This window comes from Eleutherodactylus coqui, chromosome 7, assembly GCF_035609145.1.
Source record: "Eleutherodactylus coqui strain aEleCoq1 chromosome 7, aEleCoq1.hap1, whole genome shotgun sequence".
Classification (NCBI taxonomy): Eukaryota; Metazoa; Chordata; class Amphibia; order Anura; family Eleutherodactylidae; genus Eleutherodactylus; species Eleutherodactylus coqui.
This window is the reverse complement of record NC_089843.1, coordinates 188,101,195-188,123,214: the sequence shown is the minus strand read 5'-3', so window position 1 is coordinate 188,123,214 and position 22,020 is coordinate 188,101,195. Positions and strand designations below refer to the sequence as shown.

Below are 22,020 nucleotides of genomic sequence, written 5' to 3'. Positions count from 1 at the left end.
ACTCTGTATCCGCTGCCATAAGGACAAGTAGTCTGTGCAGCCCAAGAGGTTCCACAAGGCCTTTAGTGGAGAAGTAACAGCTTGTATGAATAGCAGATCTTGCTGACAAAGCAGTAAGTAAAAAAATAAGTGATAGAATAAAGTCAGATAGTTATTCAAGCATTGCAGTATTGTCAAGAATGAGCCATACAGATTGTACAAATAGAATAGAACTAAGCAACGTTCATGTAATAAAAATTTCCTATTATTTGGTGCAGGCTTATACAGATTACTTGGAGCCCTTTCTTTTAAATGGAGTGGTTTTAATGAAACAACCATGTTGAGGACATGGGCATAAGAAATGGGCACCACTTCAAAATTTTACATTCAGCACCCATCCACTGGAGTAACCTAGTAGGAATTAAGGCCCATTTACACCAGCCGATGAGCGCTAAAACAAAAAAAAAAAAAAGCTAAAATCGGCGATCGTTTTAGCGATAATCGTTGCATCTAAATGTGCATCCATCTTGTGCTTTTCGGGCACTGCTAGCTGATCGTTAAATTTAGTCCAACCTAAAAATCGGTCAGCCTTATCAGCAGTTCTCCACAGGGAGTGCTGATAGCATTTTTTCCTCGTGGACAACAAAGGATCTGAGCACAGATAATAGCCCTCAGGCTATTAACTGCATTCAGCTAAAGGCTTCATTTGCACACTAAATAGCTATTAAGTAGCTGAGTAGCTACTTAAAGGGGTTGTCCCGAGGCAGCAAGTGGGTCTATACACTTCTGTATGGCCATAATAATGCACTTTGTAATGTACATTGTGCATTAATTATGAGCCATACAGAAGTTATAAAAAGTTTTATACTTACCTGCTCCGTTGCTAGCGTCCTCGTCTCCATGGTGCCGACTAATTTTCGCCCTCCGATGGCCAAATTAGCCGCGCTTGCGCAGTCCGGGTCTTCTGCTTTCTTCTATGGAGCCGCTCGTGCCAGAGAGCGGCTCCGTGTAGCTCCGCCCCGTCACGTGCCGATTCCAGCCAATCAGGAGGCTGGAATCGGCAGTGGACCGCACAGAAGAGCTGCGGTCCACGAAGGTAGAAGATCCCGGCGGCCATCTTCAGCAGGTGAGTATGAAGACGCCGGACCGCCGGGATTCAGGTAAGCGCTGTGCGGGTGGTTTTTTTAACCCCTGCATCGGGGTTGTCTCGCGCCGAACGGGGGGGGGTTTAAAAAAAAAAAAACCCGTTTCGGCGCGGGACATCTCCTTTAATAGTTTATGCAAAATGATCGCTCAAAGCTGTCATTTAAACTGTCGTTTGAGCGATCAGCCCATGTAAATGGTCTTTTAGAGGTGAAATACTCAGCAATATATATTTTACACAGAAATTGACACATACATACATTCATTCATTCATTCAAGAATATGGATGTCATATCACTACTTTTTCAAATTTAAAACAGAATCTAACAAAAGATATTAATCATTCCCTGATTAAAGACAAAACAAAAAAAAACAAAAACTGGCTTGTTTTAGGTCCAAGAAAATGTAGACCAAAATGCACACATGCTTCTGCCTACACCATCTATGGCATAGATGCATAATCACCCCATTGACTTAAATTCTAAATTAAAAAAAAAAAAAAAATTACAGTATTGGACATACTGAAGAAAACCGTATGCTGAACTAACATACATCTGGGTGGGTCCTAGAGTTAGAGGTGTGGCTGCACTGCCCCTCAGATTTAGCATAATTTACTGCAAAAGCTGGTACCTACACCATCTCGTATCTGGCATAGGCTTCAATCTGACGCACGATAGCGCCTCCAGATGCATTAAGAGGCTTACTCCCCTATATTCATCTATCAGTATAGGTGAACCTGAGATGACTTGACAATAACTTCAACTAAAACTCAAGCAAAAAGAACGTGGCAGAATTCTGGGACAAACTGTCACATAACTGGATTAAATAAGGTGCACCTAAATTTATTATGTGTTTTAGACAGTTTAGGTCTTCCTCCCTCAGCAGTTATAGAGAGGGACTAGAAAAGGCGGCATTAAGAGAAGTTGCAACGTGTGCCAATTTAATACCATGGACTATTAACTCTATGCAAAATACTGGGACAAGGTAAACCAACAGGTGGCATAAGGAAGGGAACCATTAACATGTCTAGCAAGTGGTGCCAAATTTAATCATACAATATGCACGCCCCATTGTGATAAGGCTTACTTGTTAAGTTTTGGCCCCTTTTACAATACAGGGTGATAAATTCTATAATATACAAAAATATTCTGTATCCTATGATTTTTTTTCAAGTTCCGTGAACCTACTTTGATTAGCCAGGAAAATCAATCAGATATTCCATATAAAAAGAAGAAGAAGAAAAAAGCAGCAAGCGCTCACCCTTATACACACACAGCACTTATCTGTATGAAAGAACACAAATAGCATCTACCCATTTTCTTTCAAAAACTAGTTTAAAAACAAGGCTTTAGTATAACAAATTGACAGAAGTATTGAGGTAAATCTTTTGTCAGCCTTTACTATACAATATGTAACAGTATGAAGCACATTAACTATCAAGGCATTGTACTCATTACAAAAACATGATAAAAAAAAGGCAAGAAATACCAGGGTTTACCTCATACTTCAGATATCAGCATGGAAAGGTGTCTAATCCCAGGTTCCAGAACAGACAAATTCTAAAAGCAAACAAAAAAACGGAGTTGGGACCCCTCGTCAAGCCAGGAAAAAAAAAAAAGTTTCCAGTTTGAATATTTAAAACGGGGAAAAAAAGTGAAAAGAATTTAAGTGACTAAATTTGAATTATTTAAATAGGATAGCATAAAAAGTGAAGCACATGTTCACGGCATGAATAATTTTCACTCAGTAGGCTTGGATTGGCCAACGAGTTTCTAAAGTAACGCTGACATGTACATGCTTTGGGCGAGCAGAGCTCTGTACAAGCTTTCCATTCATCCTGAAGGCATCCTAGTGACAAGCAAGTGTATGCAGCAGATCCATAAACCTGGTATTTAAGAAGAAAAAAAAAAGCAATCTTTTCTATGTTCTTTATTCCCCAGAGGTGATGAAACCCACAAATACACTGAAGTGAAAAAAGATGCTTTCTGTTGTGTCAAAGACGGCTCTGTGAGCTCAAAACACTGAACAGTGAGATATTAAATAGGTTGAAGGCAGTTTTCAATGTACTCGGCTGCTATTGCATCAACTCTCAGGACTAGCTGGAGTCGGTCCTGCATCTCTTACAGAGCAGCTGTGCTCTGCGGCCTCAAGAAGCAATCTTTCCTCTTGTCTATACTGATGCTATTCACTAGAAGCAAGCACAAGAAACTGCATTCATGTACAGGAATAACTTTTTTTTGGTTGGGGGTGGGGGGGAATTCAGACCAACCCTCTTCTGCAGAGACAGATGAGCAGAAAGGCCCTTTGATTGTTTTAACCTTGGTGGTTTCATTCCACACAATATCTGCCCTTGTATGATTTTCTTTTAAAGTAACATTAGAAGATAATATTTCATGCAGTTTTGACTTCTGCACATAACAACGCCATGGTTGCTAAATTGTTAGTCTACATTCCACAAAACTCTAATGCTACTTGTCAGACCATCGCTTAAACACATGCATTACATAGCAAATCGAGAATAGGGTATTTTGCAGGGACAGTAATTATGTCCCATGACTGAACTACCTTTGTACCCAGGGGGGAATTTGGAGTTTTACAGAAACATCTGAGCAGGTCTGCCTCTTGTGGGTAGATATACCATAAAGTGTCCAAGATAGGAATACCCCTTTGAAATTTTCAGTAAATTGCAGTTAAAATAAGTAAATCTTGTTATTTGTATTGCACCAACTTATTCTGCAGCGCTTTCGAATAAAATTTATTACACCCCATCAAGCTTGATACTCATTTTACCGACCTCAGAAGGATGGAAGCGTGAGTCAACTTTGAGCCGGCTACCTGAACCACAATTTTAATTGCCAAAAGGCAAAAAATACCCAGAGGCAATATCCCCTAAAATATAATCTAAATACTTTATTATTCAAAAAAAAGTCAAATATTTAAAATAAGGGGGCAAATGGCAGCAATGAAATGTGACCAACAGTCATCAATTAGTATGTGTGTAATTGTGCATGTACACACTAAAACACAGGCCTAGATGGCCAACTTCCAAAAGCCTATGTGGAAATCAATAAATCAGCACCACCAAAACCCTACTAAAATCTAATCCATAGTCTCCTAGACATGTTTCGCCTTGCAGCGTCCTCAGGGGAAACCAGCACCAGGCTGAGTTAAGCTTGAGCCGGCTACCTGAACCCACAATCTTCAGGTCGTGAGCGAGAGCTTATGACTGCATTTCCGCCGTCTTAGCACTCTGCACCACACAAGGCTCTGTCCAATACCACTTGTGTTCCCCATGTAAAGGTTCCCATACACATTAGATTAAAAAAAATTAAAAAAAATTTAAAAAAAAGTCAGTCATCTAAACCCAATGATTAAGTGGCAGCAGTCATCTAAATGTATATGAAAAAATACAGACTATATACAGGGTAAGGTCTCTGATCCTTTACAAGCAAAAGATAAGATGCTGCCAAGAGAGTCTGGGAGTAGCTATTACTTTCTTGCTGTTTAGTCTTTTTTTTTTTTTTATACAAAAGAGAAAACTGGTAAATTTTCAATTGATAAATCTGTCCCACTGAGTATTCATCCATAGTGCAGACAAAAAAAAGTGAATTCTTGTAGATCCACTTTAGCAGGAATGGCCTCCACCAAACTGTTACACTAGCTGCATATAAGCTTTGTACATTGTTGAACACTTTTGGACCATTTCTCCCTCCAAATGTGTTTTAGTTTATTCATATTCAAAAGCTCAGAACTGACTTGGCCATTCCAAAACACATCTTATTTTCCCCAACCATTCTTTAGTGGATTTGATGGTGTCATTTGGGCCATTATCTTGAGCAATCGCTCTTCAAGCTTTAGGTCTGCCCTTTTATTCTCCTTTAAAAAAAATTTTGACACCTTTTCATTATTCCCTCTGATCACAAGGCATTCAGAACCTGAGGCAGCAGAAACAACCGAAAGCATGATGCCACCTCTGCCATGCTCCACAGTTGGGATGAAGTTTTGGTGTGCAGTTTTTTTCCTCCCTTTTTTAACTCCAGATTTAATATTGTGCATTTCTGCAGAAAACGTTCTACTTTTGTCTTATCTAGCCATAGACCATTTTCCCAAAACTATCATGGAACATCCATGTTGTCTCAAGCAACTTTATCAGGCCACAAGTATTTTGGGGGGGGGGGGGGGGGGTGTCGGATTGGCATCTGCAACTTCCTTCATGGTGTCCTTCCATGAACACAATTCTATTTTTCCAATATTGGACACATGAACAAATCTTTTGAGGTTACAATTGGGTTCTTTCAGGATTGCCCATTGTGCCTCAGGAGTGATCTTAACTAACCAGATAAATGCCCATAGAGAAAATAGCATCAGTCCATATTTTTCTCCATCTGTAGACAATTTGTCTGACCTTGGACTGATGTACACCCATGGCTTTAGCAATGCTTTTCTAGTGGTTTTCAGCTTCATGCTGCTCCATAACATGTTATTTCAAAGTCTTCTGGAAGTGGTTTGGTTAGTGTAAACAAGGACTCAAGGCAATTTTATTTGAAAAGAACAGGTTTGGCAGTGGCCAGGCTGTGTGTACTTTTATTTAATGGACAAACACCTGTGAAACCTATACTTCCAATCTATCTCTCAATTGAAACACCAAGCTGCTAACTAGCCCTTTGGACAAGTCATCATTAACATAACTGTACACAGTTTAGGGAGAAAATAAGTGACTGTGTGTTATTAGTTTAGTTAAGCACAAACTTGACGACATTTTATTAGTAATCAATGCAGATGTCCATGTAATTCCAAATAGTTCTCACTTCTAACAAATATGTTATAAATATTAAAACATACACAGATTTGGCGTCAGCATCTAAAAAACCGGGGCAGGTGCCAGGGCTCACTGTGCCTGGGGGTGCTTGGTGAGGGCCCACTTTGCATCCACGGGTAAAAGGACAGGGAGCAGAGAAGGGAGTCAGACGGCCAAATTACAGCCAACAACCTAGTCAGAGTCTTCTCACAAATCACAGCACACGGCTATGCAATCTGTATCTTCAGTTATGCTTTCCTGTCTCCTCCTCAGAGTCAGAGGAACCAGAGAAGGAGACAGGAGAGCAGGATTGAAGATGCTCACACTGCTGGGCCATGCACTGTAATGTGCGAGGAGACCAACCAGGTCATTAATTGTATCTAGGCAGCAGCTCAAAAAGGGGAGCTTTTTATTGTGACAATGTGAGTGGCAAAAGAATGGGGAGTTCGTGTGCAGAAAAGTCTTGCTGGAAGAAGTCTTTATGATGGTGTAGGCCCAGATAGAGAAGAAAAAGATGATAAAATTCAGGGGCACAGTGTATTTTATAATTAGCAGGCAGAGTGTAGATCATTAGTATCCGTAGTGAGATTTTCAGTTGACATATGTTGTGCGATTCTCTTAGAGAAGCCAGAGATAAATGGGTGGAAATTCTTTATAGAGGTATTACCGGTAAGTAGCTGGAAATATATCTATATATCTCTTTGGATCTATTCTATTAAGCCTGAAGAAGACCTCCAAGTAGGTTTGAAAGCTTGCCGTATCATCATGTATTTTTGTTAGCCATTAAAAAGGTATCAATCAACAAAATTACTTGGCTTCTCTTGCTGAGAACAATCACATGTAGCTGTAAGTAGTTATTAAGATCTGGATCAGATAGAAGACACAAAAAAGTAACAACTCCAATCAGACAGAGGTTACCTGTGAGTCATAATGTCATTGTGTATCCTGACAGACTGCGTGGCATCATTACAACGCTCAGCATATCCTCACCATTTTTCAGGTCAAACTTGGAGCTTTAGTTTGTCATGCTAAAAGCTTCTCTAGTACACGAGGAGCAACTAGGGAGACTTTGGAATACCAAGTATATTTTATTTCACTGATGCCCACATAAGTGAACACATTTTAACATCTGGTAAATAATGTAAAAATTATATAATATATATTTGCAGTTTTACTGCCACATGTATCTTTACACATCGAAAACGTGGCCACAGAGACGATAGCCCAAACGTCCACAGAGCCAGCCCTGAAAACATATAGAAATCATTTCCTTTAAATGAATATGAAGCTCTTGTGTGAGGGAATGATTACCACTGGCCCAAATAGTCTAGCAGTAATAGATCATCAGCTAAAGTTGATAACATATGCACCACACACGCTAATTACGAGGGCAAAGAAGACCACTGATTTTAACCAAGTACCATATTTTCTGCTCTAAAAGAGGCAACGGACGATAAGCCGCACCCCCGTTTTAGAAAAATAGGGAAAAAATATTTTGAACTCACCCAGGGACAGTGCAGCGGATAGTACCGTGCAATGGAGCTTAAGAAGCAGCAGAGGTCTGAAACACCGGAGCTCTGTGTCACACCGGCGCTTGTGCGTGTCAGGAGAAAGGGAAGGAACAGTTTGGTGGAGGCGGGGAGCAGCAGCAGTTCCCGCCGACGCTCACCACCAATCAGCAGTACGTATGGGTGGCAACAGGGAGGAGAGAAAACTAGTAACTGATCACACATTTGTTCGCGGTCGCGCATTAATCCTGCGATCGTCTGAGAAGAACGGCGATCCCAACGCATTTCCGCACATTCGCTCTGTAAGACGCAGCGACTTTCCCCCCCTACTTTGAAGGGAAAAAAAGTGTGCGTCTTATAGAGCGAAAAATTATGGTAATATGTACTGAAAAAAAAACTTCTTTGAAGTGCCATTGTTCTTACTGCAATAGCCTCACTTTCTCCAAAGAAACCATGTAGAGAAATTAAGAGAAAAATACAATGAATTGCATTAGACCACATTTTCTCTATTAACCCTAGCTAGAACTTTGAAAACTACAAAAACACAAAGAAGAAGAGGTCCTTATAAAAAGCTGCTACTTCAAATAAGCATCTGCTTCTTTCTGTACTTGCTTGGGTGATTTACTTATAGTGTAACACTAATTGATATGTTAATCAAATTAAGCCAAAATTCTTTTTATTAAGATAAAAAGAATGCAAATGTGACATTTATGCGACAATGTTGTGCAAACATACTGATATCCAAAGGCAAAATACAACTTTTGTTTTCTTCGGAGAAGCAATCTCTGTAAAACACATTTTATTTACTTCCCACTAGCGTGATCCCAAAAATCAATCTCTGGAGAGAAAGGTAATTAAAAACAAATCAAAGATAGAGTTTCCCAACCTGCATAAAAATAATATGCAACACTAATCATTGCTCTTGGCAATATTACCATAAATTTACAGTTTATACTGACATCATGGTGCAAATCAGAATTCATGGTTTTGCACTGGTAAATCCCATCAGGGCAGCAGCAAGGATAGTCACCGTATTTGCATGCGTGCTAAATTGTATTAATTTGCAATATATCAAATATTTCATTCCCCTCTATAATCTGAAAAGTGGGCAGGAACTGGTTGGAGTAGATATATTCCATGTGCAGCACAGCATAAAATATTTGCAATATTTAAAATGCCAAGAAATAAACTCCTTGAGATCAAAAGCAAACGTTCTATTCCATGTTTAAAAATAAAGTTCTATATGGATTAGTTTAAATACACTGTATATACAGTAGTAGAAAAAAAGACTATGGTTTTGTATATCAAGACAAAAAAAAACCACACACACACACACACACACACACACACACACACACACACACACACACACACACACACACACACACACACACACACACACGGTTCTCAGAAGTTCTTAAAACTAATTTTAAGACCTTCTGAGAACCAGGTGTGTGGTTTTTTTTGTTTTGTTTTTTCCTTTGTCTTGATATATAAAACCAGTGTTTTTTTTCTACTACTGTATATACTATATATAGTGCAGCAGGGCCAGATGTCCACATCAGTGGTCAGAGATTGGTAATAGAAGGCTTCACACCCATTGAAATCAATGCTTCCCATTACATTTCTGGCCCCGACTGTAACGAGGCGGTGGAAGTGTAATAGAAGGCATCACTCCCATAGATTTAAATAGGACTGAAGCCTACTAAAGGTACTTTGAGCTCTTACCACTGATGTGGATGTCGGACCGCTGCACTCAGAGCAGGCTGTAGGATCATCTGATCAGTAGGGATCTCGAGCAGCACACCTTAGGATAAGTCATCAAATAGCAACTGCCTGGAATACCCCTTTAACAATAACAATACCAAAATGCAGAAGCAGTGTGTGAAAAATTAAGCACACCCCATGAATCAATAGATTGTAAAACTGCAGTATTTCAGCAAGTTACAGGAAAGTAAAATAATATACACTACGCATCCATGATGCATGGCAAATCAATTAGGAGGGTGGAGGGTTGTGGAGTCCATGTTTATTAGCCTCAGAGGTGGAGAGTAGACTGCAACACCATTTCAAGGTGGACTTCCCCCTGTCTCTGTTTGCAGTGAACTTAAACCATGGATGATGCTACATATTTCTAATAAAAACTTATCCAATAAGACATTTTATAGACATTCTGACATTTGTAAGGCAAAATTTTCCTCTCATCAGAGGGGTACTGTGCAGGTCAAAATATCTAACATTCCTTAAGGAATGCATGCAGTGTTTAACTAAACTGGCAATACATGAATACCAGCTTAGCCTACAGGTCCCAAGATTTTGAAAACAGGTTTGTGTGTGTAGTGCATATGCCCGTAAACATCAGGATAAGGAAGGTTTTTAATTGTCAGCCTATGCTAGGTGTAAGGCCTCCCTTACATAGGCATTTTTGTGAAGTGTTTAGCGCTGCGTTTTCAGCATTCATAAAAGCCATACTTGACTGCAAAAATAGTGATATTTCCTAATAGGATACAAACAAAGCCAGTACTGGCTAAAACTGTCAATGAATGTTTTTAATTGTCAGCCTATGCTAGGTGTAAGGCCTCCCTCACACAGGCGTTTTTGTAAAGTGTTCAGCGCTGCTGTTACCATGCAGGGTGGCGCAGGGTCTCGCGGTCAGTGCGCGCCACCCCGGCGTCGGCTCCGGCGTCCTGGAGCCCTGACGTCAGGGCTCTCCCGGCGACGTGGAGCGGCTGGTGTGCGGCAGCGTGGGCGTGTCCACCCATAGGGCGCCGCCCGCACTCCTCCACCTCTCTTGTGCAGTAGTGGGGGAGCTGGCTCCTCCCACTCTCCGCCCCGGGGTGGAGACTTTCGTTTATAAGGCTGGCAGTGACCTGAGCTCACTGCCAGTTATTGGTTCTGCTTGCATCTAGTTAGTCTGTCTGCAGTTTCCCTCAGCCAGTCCCTAGTTGTCTGTCAGCTTCCTTCTAGTTACCTGTTGTTCAGTCTTTTTCCTGTTGGTTTTTTCCATCTGCCTCCTCTGTCGGCACTCTGTCCCCCCATTAGGTAGTTTCATCTTGTCAGTCGCCAGGTCCCTAGCCAGCGCAGGGACCGCCGTCCAGTTGTCCGCCTGGGGTTAGCCAGGGCCGAGGCAAGTAGGCAGGGACAGTGGGGTGCGGGAAGTTCAGGGCACCCCACCTGGCGCTCGGGGGGTCAGAGTGCCGTAACAGCTGCGCTAAATGCTGTACAACACTTCCATTCATTGCAATGGGGCTGCTCACACAAGCATTTACAGCAATGTATGTTCTATTTTCGCCATTTGCAGCAGTGTATCACCCATTGAAATGAATGGACAGCGGTTTAAAAAAAAAAAAAAAAGCAGCACAACTTGGTACCATATTTTTGGCAGTGTTAAACGCAACCTGATTTTCGGTGGGTGTGTGTGGGAGAAGGGGGAGGAGGGGGAGGGGTGTTTGAAAAATAAGCCCTACCCTGAAAATCAGCCCTAGCTACACTAGAAAAAAAAAATTAAGGCGTTACTCACCTAGCAGGCACAGTCTGGATCCCTTGTACTGCTCTACAGAGCTCCGGGCAGGCTTCCAGGCACTTGTCATCCCTGACAGAGCATCTCTTGATGGTAACTGGGTTTGAAGACCCCGCCTCTAGCAAAGGACTGCTCTGATTGGTTCCTTGAACGCTTGCTCAACCAATCAGAGCAATCCCTTGCTGGAAGCAGGGGGGGCGGTGTGTCTTCAAATCCCGTTACAATCAAGATATGCTCTGTCGGGGCTGACAAGTGCCCAGAAGCCTGCCCGGAGCTCCAGAGAGCAGCACGAGAGACCCGGACGGCGCCTGCTAGATGAGTTTAGCTTTTTTTTACCCAGCTTTCTTGGCTCAGCTTTCAGCTGTGTAGCTTAAAATCCTGAACGATGATTTTTCAGTGTAAATAGCAGCCGTTCAGTACTGAACAGCCGCTGTTTTAAGTAAATTGAGAGGGGCGGAGGAGAGTGAGGAGTGAAATCTCCTCCAGCCGCCCCAGCACACTGCTGGTCGCTCTGAGTGAGCCAGCGATACTCACTCCTGTGTGACAGCATGGAGAGAGTACACACAGGGGCGAATGTTAGGCATCGTTTGCATGACATTTGGCCAGTGTAAATGGGCCTTAAAGGGGTTGTCCCGCGCCGAAACGGGTTTTTTTTTTTTTCAACCCCCCCCCCGTTCGGCGCGAGACAACCCCGATGCAGGGAGGTAAAGAAAGCTCACCGGAGCGCTTACCTGAATCCCCGCGCTCCGGTGACTTCTCTACTCACCGCTGAAGATGGCCTCTTCCTCCGTGGACCGCAGCTCTTCTGTGCGGTCCATTGCCGATTCCAGCCTCCTGATTGGCTGGAATCGGCACGTGACGGGGCGGAGCTACACGGAGCTACACGGAGCCCCATAGAAGACTGCAGAAGACCCGGACTGCGCAAGCGCGGCTAATTTGGCCATCGGAGGGCGAAAATTAGTCGGCACCATGGAGACGAGGACGCCAGCAACGGAACAGGTAAGTATAAAACTTTTTATAACTTCTGCATGGCTCATAATTAATGCACAATGTACATTACAAAGTGCATTATTATGGCCATGCAGAAGTGTACAGACCCACTTGCTGCCTCGGGACAACCCCTTTAAGGGTGTGCTTTTTCACACAATGCTTCTACATTTTGGCCTGTTTTTTGTCATGTGTCCATCTGAAATTGTATTTTCTTAATTTTAAAGGCCAATTAATGTTCTGATCCATAAAAGCATAGAATTCCATGATGGTACACTTAGATTTTCTCATAACTAAATACAGTTGCAATAAAAAAAAAAAAAAAAAGTACTCAACCCCATTGCAAATTGTTTGTCTTTTTTTTTTTTTTTTTTAAAAGGTGATCTTGAGAATAGATCATCAATATATTGTAGTGCTGGAAACCCCTTCAACCAAGTTTAATCATCCAAAAGAATTACTTTATAATGAAGAGTGGAATATCCCTTAATATAAAACCGCTCATTTTATCAGCTAACTTTTAAAAAGTTCATCCTTATTTGAAGCAACCTCTGAGATCTATAATGCCCAAACCTTTACACAGCATTCATAAAAGCCATTGTTGACTGCAAAAATAGTGAGATTTCCTAATGGGATGCAAACAAAGCCAGTACTGGCTAAAACAGTCAATGAACAGTCAATTTCACTATGGTAACAATGATCTCTTAAACATTGCCATTTTTGTCCTATAATGTGATGAACTTACATTTTTGAAATGTAATTCACTTTGTGCAACAAAATCCAATTAAATTGTAGAGCAAGCAACAAGCTTCAGCCACACAAGACAAGCAAAATCATGTGGCATACAACAGAAATGATGCAGAACGTGGATCATAAACTCATTACCAGTCAGACACTTGCTAATGCCATCAATAATTGTTTCCAATACAAAAAGGACAATATTTGGCCACCCATCTAACTTTTCGTTATTAGTTGAGATCTGTATGAGAGTAAAATTCACATGCAGCAGTTTTGTTGCCAAAATATCTGAATCTGTCCCATAAATCTGAATGTGGCTTAGGGAAAGGGATGAGAGGGAGAGTATTCAAAAAGATATTGCACAGTGGGCGTCGACTAACAGAATGGTATTTAACAAGGAGAAATGCAAAGTCCTACATCTGGGCAAGAAAAATGAAGAAAGCACATACAGAATTGCAGGAATTGAGCTAAGCAGCAGCACATGTGAAAAAGACTTGGGTATGGGGGCGGAGCCTGGGCGCCAAGCGTGATGGCCGCTTGAGAGAAGCGCTCCTCCGACCAAGCACCCACGCTGACCCCAAATAGCAACCTACTGACGGAATAATGGGCAAACCGACGAAAGAAAAGAGTACTAACCTGCAGGGAACACCTCGAGCGGCTAAACGGCAAGCAGAGATGCAGCGCTTCTTTAGGGAAAGATCTGCCCGGTCCCCGCGCCCCCCCCCCCGCCAAGATGGCGCCGGCGAGGGAACTAATAGCTGCTCCCAGCAAGGGAGAGGAGGAGGAGACGTGCTCCGAGGATGAAGGTGAGGAGACAGTCTCTAAAACCTTCATGAGAGAACTGATTGCACATGCTCTGCGCCCCATAAGTACTGACCTCGCTGAGATCAAGGGGGATCTTAGACAGATGGGGCACAGAGTGGAGGAGCTGGAGACAGCTATATCAGCCACTACTACCCACTCCATGCAGCTGGAGCAGGCTTTAAAGGAGCAGCATATTTACCTCAACAAGACCCTCCTGATGCAGGAGGATCTTGAAAATAGAAACCGCCGCAATAATGTGCGTATTAAGGGACTACCCGAATCTCATACTGCAGAGAATCTGCCAAAGATCGCGAAAGAAATTTTTGCTTCACTTCTAGGGGCAGACAGAGCCAGTCCTATTTGTATTGAGAGGATTCATAGAGCACTCAGGCCCCCACCGAATGCATCTGAGCCCCCGCGACATCATCTGCAGGGTTCTTGCCTTCCCAGAAGCTGCCGCCATATTGAGAGCCGCAAGATTCAACAGAGAAGTGTGCTTTGCAGAGTCCCCGATACAAATCTATCAGGACCTCGCCCCCTCTACCTTGGCAAAGCGCTGCATGCTTCGCCCACTCCTAGAAGCGCTCAAGTCTATGGACATAAAATACTCATGGCTCTTTCCCTTTGGACTGAGTTGCTTCTATAAGGGCAAAAGAATCAATATCCGCACTAACGAAGACCTACAGAATCTCTGGAATACCCTTGGGATTGACCCTATTGAGCTGCCTAACTGGCAGCCACTGCCAGACCCACCCCAATTCCACCAGCTGGAGAGTCCTGAAGCGTGGATGGTAGCAGGTAGCTCTAAATCCCCAAAGGGGAAAAAGAAAAAACCAAGAGACGACTCAACTTGATCGCCCACTAGAGAGCGACTCGAACCTTATATGGAACTTTGAACTCGTCTGGCAGTCAGTCGACCAAGGCTACCGATGTCCTTCCCTGGCTGTGACCGCCGTAGCACAGGAGCTGCTGTTTCTCTTCCTGGACTCTTGATTCGGGGGACGTAAGTGGGGGAGAGGATGTCAGAGGAGTTGTAACATCTGCCCTGCAAGATTGAGTGTCTCCATCATATACTAGATTACTGTTGGTTTTCCAGAAATTGCCTTGTCAGGAATGTTTACGCTTTTAAGTTTAAAATTCCGTCTAGTAGGTTTACTTTATTTACAAATCACTGGAATGTTGGTCCGGTGACTACTGTTTAGTTTGCCTCTTCAGGGGCCGTGGGGCTACTGGTCCGTCCAGGCTGTACTTACTTCTCTGAACTCTCGTCGTGGTCACTGACCCCACGAGACTTCAGTAGCCCGCCCAATTGCAGGACAGGGGATTGGGCCCCCTTGGCTCTCCCTCCCCCTCGCCTGCACAAAAGCACTAAGTTAGCTGCATAAGTTAAGTTAAATTGTGTTTTGTGCTATACTTATAGCGCGTTACTGTTTTGTGCTGTCTCCCCATCCTACCCCCCCTCGGCCTCCCTACCCTATCTTCCCTCTCATTCCTCGTGTACTCCTCCTAGCACCCCAGCTCCCCCGGAACTTCGTACAACCAGCCACCCAGTTCACCGGAACCACCCAAAGGACCGGATCCAATTACCATCTAATCTACCTCTTGGTACCTGCTTTGGTTCCACGTTTACTTTTCTCTCACTTGTCCACTCTCTCTCGCCGTAGTCTAGGAACGTAACCATGGTGGGACTTCGCATCACCTCCTTCAACATCAGAGGTCTCAACTCCCCCTGCAAGAGACATAACCTCGCACTTCTCATCAAAAAGGTATGACACAAAAATACTTTTTTCTACAGGAAACGCACTATAAAGGAACTAAAGTATTCTCCCTCCCTGGCAAACACTTCCCTAAAGCGTTTCACAGCACTCACCCCTCGTCGGCCTCTAAAGGGGTCTCAACCCTTTTTCATAAAACAATTAATTTTGTTGAAGAGGCCCAATACAGGGACGGCGAGAGAAGAGTCCTGTATATAAGAGGTACACTAAACAATGTTAAAATGACCTTCGCAAACATTTATGCCCCTAATATAGATCAGATACCCTGGCTACTCCAACAATTAGAAATTTTAAAACACTTCGCAACGGGCCAAATTGTCCTAGCAGGCGACTTCAATGTTACATTTAACCCGCTCTTGGACTCCTCCTCGGGTAGATCTCAAATCTCCCAGAGAAGGCTGAGAAAACTTAGTAAGAGCCTACAGGAATTGGGATTGATAGACTCCTGGCGCACCTTGAACCCCTCCACCAGGGACTATTCTCACTTTTCGGCAATTCACTCGTCATACCAAAGGCTGGACTATGTCTTGGTCTCCTCCGACCTCCTCTCATTTATGATCCAGGCAGAAATTGACTCTATGACAATTTCTGACCATGCACCGGTTCACTTGAACATAAGAGACCCACACCCAGTTGCTAGGGAGTGGAGGTGGTCTCTCAATGCGTCACTACTTGACTCCAATGAAGAGAGAGAACAACTATCTAAATTGTTAGAGGAGTACTTCGATATTAATTCCTCGGGCGACTCAAAAATCCCAATTGTGTGGGAAGCACATAAGGCTTTCATTCGAGGCCTTCTAATAGCCTTAGGTTCCCGCGCTAAAAAACGCACACAAAAAAAAATAGACGAGAAGCTCTCGCAGATAGCTAAGATGGAGCTGGCTGTGAAGCTTACCCAGACAAAACAAAACCTAGATAATCTTGCCTCCCTGAGGACAGACCTGAAGCGCTTGTTGGAATCCAAATTTAATAAAAAACAACTACACCTAAAGCATTTGGTCTACGCACAGGGCAATAGAAGTAGTAAGTTGATGACCTCTTTAATTAAAAAAGCACGGAAAAAAAAATCATATAGGCGCTATAAAAACCTCCACCAACAGAACTTGCACCTCGACTTCCGAGATTGCAAAGGAATTCCAGCGGTACTACTCCAGCCTTTATAACCTAAGAGATTCCTCCTCACCCAACCCCCCTTACGACCCCTCTACCACGATAAGTAACTTCCTTAGCCAACTTGACATCCCTAGGATCAATCCTACAGATGCTTCCACCCTAATGGCTCAGGTTACTCAGTCAGAAGTGGAAGAGATAATTGCGTCGTGTCCGCCCAACAAAAGTCCAGGCCCCGATGGCCTACCTATCCAGTATTATAAATCCTTTCTCCCCTTTTTAAAACCTAAATTAACAGAGTTATTCAACAATTTGATGGGGGGGGGGGGGGGCTCCCTGCCGAGACAATCTCAGGAGGCGCACATCACCCTGATTCATAAGGATGGCAAAGACCCGGAGTTGTGCGGTAGTTACCGCCCGATTTCTCTTATAAATCAAGACATGAAACTGTGGGCTAAGCTCCTAGCAAAAAAGGATGGAGCCCTTCATGACAACTTTAATAGACAGGGAGCAGACGGGTTTTGTCAGTGGAAGGGAGGGGAGGGATAACTGCATCAGATTGCTACACGCAGCACGATACGCACAACGCCATAGAATACTACTAGCCTTAGTAAGCACGGATGCAGAAAAGGCGTTTGATAGGGTAGACTGGCGATATATGGAGGGTGCCCTGCACTCCTTTGGTTTCCCATTGGAGTTCATCAGGGCGATTTTCTCTCTCTACACATGTCCACACGCCAGGCTTAAGATCAATGACACTCTCTCCCCTCCCTTCGACATAAAAAAATGGTACTCGGCAGGGGTGCCCCCTTTCTCCCTCTCTGTTTGTCCTGGCCTTGGAGCCACTACTGCTTAAGGTCAGACAGGACGCTGGAATCAGAGGCCTCCATATCAACAAACATGTGCTCTCCGTAGCAGCATTTGCGGATGATATAGTTTTCTTAATAACTGACCCCCAAAAGAGCCTACCTAGGCTAATGGAAGTGCTCGAAGGATTCGGCCTTGCTTCTAATTTCAAAATCAATTACACAAAATCGACTACTCTGAATGTCTCTATTCCAAAGGTCCAGACTGACGCATTGAAAGCCAACTCCCCCTTCAACTGGACGAATTCCTCAATTGATTACTTGGGTATCAAACTATCCCGGCAAGCGGAAGACCTCTATGGTGCAAACTTCATTCCACTGTTAGATCAGGTCAAAAGTCTCCTAAAGAACTATGATATACCATTTGTGTCATGGTTCGGCAGGAAAAACATTATTAAATCATACATACTTCCTATTATTCTGTATAAAATCAGAATGTTACCGATCCATTTGCCGACCAGTTTCTTCAAAACACTACGCACTGCGTTCACGGGATTCATTTGGAGGCGGAGGAGGCCAAGACTGGCCTACTGTCTGATGGTCAGGAGGAGATCAGAGGGTGGGATTGACCTCCCAAACCTGTTAGACTTTTATCGCGCCACCCAACTTCGATACTGGGTCGATCTATCCCAACCTCATGGAGACAGCCTGCTAACCACATTAGTGGAAGGCTACAATAGAGATCAACTGTTGGAAGACCTGTGGCTCCCCTCTAAAAGCAGATACAAAGCCAAAGGATTTAACCCTCTCCTTAGAGGCCCCTGCGCGGTTTGGGATGAGTTAAACAAAGATCTAGCCCCATCTCCTTCTCCCATACTTCCGTTGTGCATTATCACTAAAACACTCGAACTACCTTTAGACCCGAGCTCATCCTCGGTCTGGAGAAGGTTTGCGCCCCTGCTACTGTCGGATTTATATCCGTTGGCACACTTACCCCCGTCTACAATACTGTGGAGACTCCTCCCCGAGGGTAGACTCTCCTTTCTACAACAAGCACAACTGGAAGGGGTGCTAAAAGCCTTCCTCACAAGATATAAATCTACTAGACCCTTAACCCCATTCGAGAAGGCATTACAGAACACTAAATCGTCCCTTAGGAAAATCTCCTACTTGAAGAACTTTGTCGCCCCCAATTCCCGTTACAAACCAGCTTTCTTGAGCTCTTGGGAAAGGAATCTAGGAATCACGCCATCCTCAAGTGAGGTAAAAACGATATTAAAAACCGCCTTTGGGTTATCTCCCTGTGTTCTCGCACAAGAAACACATTACAAGCTGCTATCTCGCTGGTATCGGACCCCACAGTGGCTACTTGATCACAGCCTTACCACTGATGGTTCCTGCTGGAGATGTGGAAACCACTTGGGCTCCTACCTACACCTCTGGTGGTCGTGCCCGATACTGGCACCCTTTTGGAAGGGAGTAGAAAAGATAATACATCTAATTTCACCAAACTTAAAAGTGTCACCGGAGCTGGTACTCCTCTGGAAGCCTTCTAAATACTTTCACCCACAGAGAAACAAGATGGTAGCATTGATCCTGGACACAGCCAAATCCCTGATACCATTTCTCTGGAAACAACAAACGGCTCCCACTACGAGACAGTGGAGAGAGAGAGTGGACAACCTTTACAATATAGAGGAACTATACAGCTGGTCCAAAAATTCACATGAAAAATTTAGCCAGGTTTGGTCCATGTGGTGGACGGTGAGAGACTCACCAATATGGAACGAATGAATTGGAGACTATGGTTCTGGGATCCTCCCCCCCCCTCCTCCCTTGCCCCCCCCTCCTTCCCTACATATTTCCTCTCCCCATAGTTGTCTGGTTGATTGGTGCAGAGGATGATCCCCACGCTGATGCGTAAGGGGATTGATAGTATGCTCTATCCTATAAACACCGATGATATTCCCTCTCTTCGCTAATAACCTAACCCAACTAGGTTCCAATGAAGGGGGTGTCGTTCTGGGACAGGGATACTGTTTTATGTAGTTATAATTCGCACTTTACTTCCCACAGCTGCAGTGTGTCATCCTAGTGTGCTCTCCCCCTTGCTTGTTGGATCATACATGTTTATCTTTGGTTACTGTATCCTGTACCTTGTAACTGTTGTTGATTTACTATATGAAAAAATACCAATAAAATTTTTTATTTTTTTTTGTAAATCAAAAGACTTGGGTATACTAATAGATCATAGACTGAACATGAGTCAACAATGTGATGCAGCAGCCAAAAAGGCAAACAATTCTGGGATGTATTAAGAGAAGCATAGCGTCTAGATTATGTAAGGTAATTATCCCCCTCTACTCTTCCTTAGTCAGACCTCATCTGAAATACTTTGTCTAGTCCTGGGCACCCCACTTTGAACTTGCTCCAGTTTGTCTGTCCTTTTTTAGAGAAGAGTTACCAAGATGGTGAGCGGTCTACAAATCATGTCCTATGAGGAATGGCTAAAGGATCTGGGAAGGTTTGGCTTGCAAAAAAGAAGGCTGAGAGGAGACTTAATAGCTGTCTACAAATATCTGAAGGGTTGTCACAGTGCAGAGGAATCAGCCCCATTCTCATTTGCACAAGGAAAGACTAGAATCAATGGGATGAAACTGAAAAGGAAGGAGACACAAATTAGATATTAGAAAAAAACTTTGACAGTGAGGGTGATCAATGAGTGGAACAGATTGCCACGGGAGGTAGCAAGTTCTTCAATGGAAGTGTTCAAACAAAGGCTGGACAGACATCGGTCTGGGATGATTTAGTGAATCCTGCATTGAGCAGGGGGTTGGACCCAATAACCCTGGAGGTCCCTTCCAACTCTACCATTCTATGATTCTTAAGAGCAATTGTCCCATTTCTAGCAGTTTTGCTGCAGCTCTATACATTGCACAGTGGCCTGGGATGGTACTCAGGCTGTGTCCTATTGAAATGAATGGAACTCATCTCCCAATACCAGCCCAGGGCACTGCACAATATATGTAACTGGAGCAAAACAGCTAGACATGGGACAACCACTATAAACCAAAATAACCCATTCAGATTAATGGAATGGATTTTCACAGACATTTCTGGAACTAGTCTGCCATGTATGAGTATAACCCAATAGCTCAGAATCGGCACAGGGGTGTTAAAAATAGTTCACAAAAGTTATACTGAAGTATTAGGCACCTACAAACTGAGGTAAATTGGCTTCTACCGCATTGTTTTTTTGTCTTCCTCCGGATCAACACTGGGGAGGTGATAGGCTGAACTAGATAGACATTTGACTTTAGCCTAACACACACACTTACAAAAAAAAAATAAAGGCCAAATCTGAAATGCCAATTCTTGGAATGGGCTTTGCTCAGAAGGTGTTTCAGTACTAGAAGTCTCTACGCAAAGAGTTTAAATGCTTTATATATACACCATTATGTTCTGAAAATCAGTGCAGGTCCAAGAATAGAGCCGGCTGAACAAGGTCATCATGGCAACTAGAATAGTTTTTTTTTTTATAAAAGTGGGGAAGGGGCCTACTGTGATTAATGGGGGAGGCGGTGCATCTGCTGTGATGACTGGGGCAACGCAAAACACAGTTGATACTATTGGAGGGTCACAGTTGAGAGTCCGATCAGAAGGATCTTTAGTTTACTACTGGGAGAGTACAGTTTTGTTCTTTTTTTTCCACCGAATATTATATGAAATGGATTGAAAATAACCTAAATGTAAGCCAGCGAGTCACATATACTTTAATGGGTGCCAGCCTATCACTTTGTACATGGGTGACAGTAGCCATTACAAAAAAGGCATGTCTCATCTATAAAAGGGCAATTAAGTACTTTTGTTGGATGTGTAAATACCAAAAACCTATCTGGCCCACTATTTGGAGACCGCTAGTTCCAGCAGGTTTTTAGCATAAAAGGCGCCCAAAGAAATGCCACAGAAGTGTGGCTTCCCCCCCCCCCCCCCCCCAAAAAAAAAAAAAACACCTGATGGAGCAAGCTATAATTTTTGGTTCTTTTGGACTTTGTAGGATTCCTGCAGAAAACACCTCAATATGATATGCAAAATGATCCTATTAGACGACCCCAATGTAAAGGGATTAATCCATATGCAGATTCTACATTTGCCTAGCTGTGGCAGAAATCTGCAGCTCAGCAGTGGATTTCTATTGTGACTTTAAGGCTGCCTACACACCAGCGAGCGTGATCTTGGGCCAAAAAACTCAGCACAAAATTGCACTCACCAATGTCTGTTTTCACACCGATGCAAGGAGTTTCTGTCAAAAACGCCTCCTGTCACTTCTGTGATGCAGCGATGCTCTGGCAGGGTTTTTGGGCGCATTAGAGGATCGGCAAGTGTCTCCCATTGTTTTCATTGGGAAACCTCACATTGCACAGTGTACGATGTGTTTTACTGTCCCATTGAAAACAATGGGCGATGCTTTCCACAGAACGCGAAAAGATAGGACATGCAGCAATTGTTTCCTCACACTGTATTGCGCATATGACTATTCCAAAGAATGGGGTACATTTGTGTGAGATTTGTGAGTCGCACAATGCACAAATCTCATGCAAGTTTCTCGCCATACAGTTAGAAAAATCCACGTTGGCTGTTATATATATGAACAGATAGAAAGGTTTAATTTAAAATTGTTTTGTGGGGAGTGTAAGACAACAACTACATTTGAACACTAGTAAATTTGCTCAGTGCCATGACTGTCAGCGTTGCTCTTGTTACCACTAACTGTACACAATGAAATAGATTTATAGAATGGTCTAAAAAAAAATGTAGTAGAGCAGCGGTCGAGCAAGATGCGCTAAAGTGGGGG

The 22,020-nt window shown here is 43.3% G+C and overlaps 1 protein-coding gene across 8 annotated transcripts in view; it reads right to left on the bottom strand.

Moving 5' to 3' along the window:
* The window catches only part of CSGALNACT1 (chondroitin sulfate N-acetylgalactosaminyltransferase 1), a 457,921-nt gene that overhangs the window by 323,082 nt on the left and 112,819 nt on the right, over positions 1–22,020 (bottom strand). The window contains exons 3-4 of one of the 8 annotated variants that reach the window (XM_066574135.1): positions 15,084–15,203; positions 2,621–2,681 (exon numbers count right to left, since the gene is read on the bottom strand). The exons of 5 other annotated variants lie outside the window; for them this stretch is intronic. The gene's annotated coding sequence lies outside the window, so the exon portion shown is untranslated. The remainder of the gene's footprint in view (positions 1–2,620; positions 2,682–15,083; positions 15,204–22,020) is intronic. 2 more of the 8 variants (XM_066574136.1, XM_066574137.1) reach the window with 2 other exon arrangements.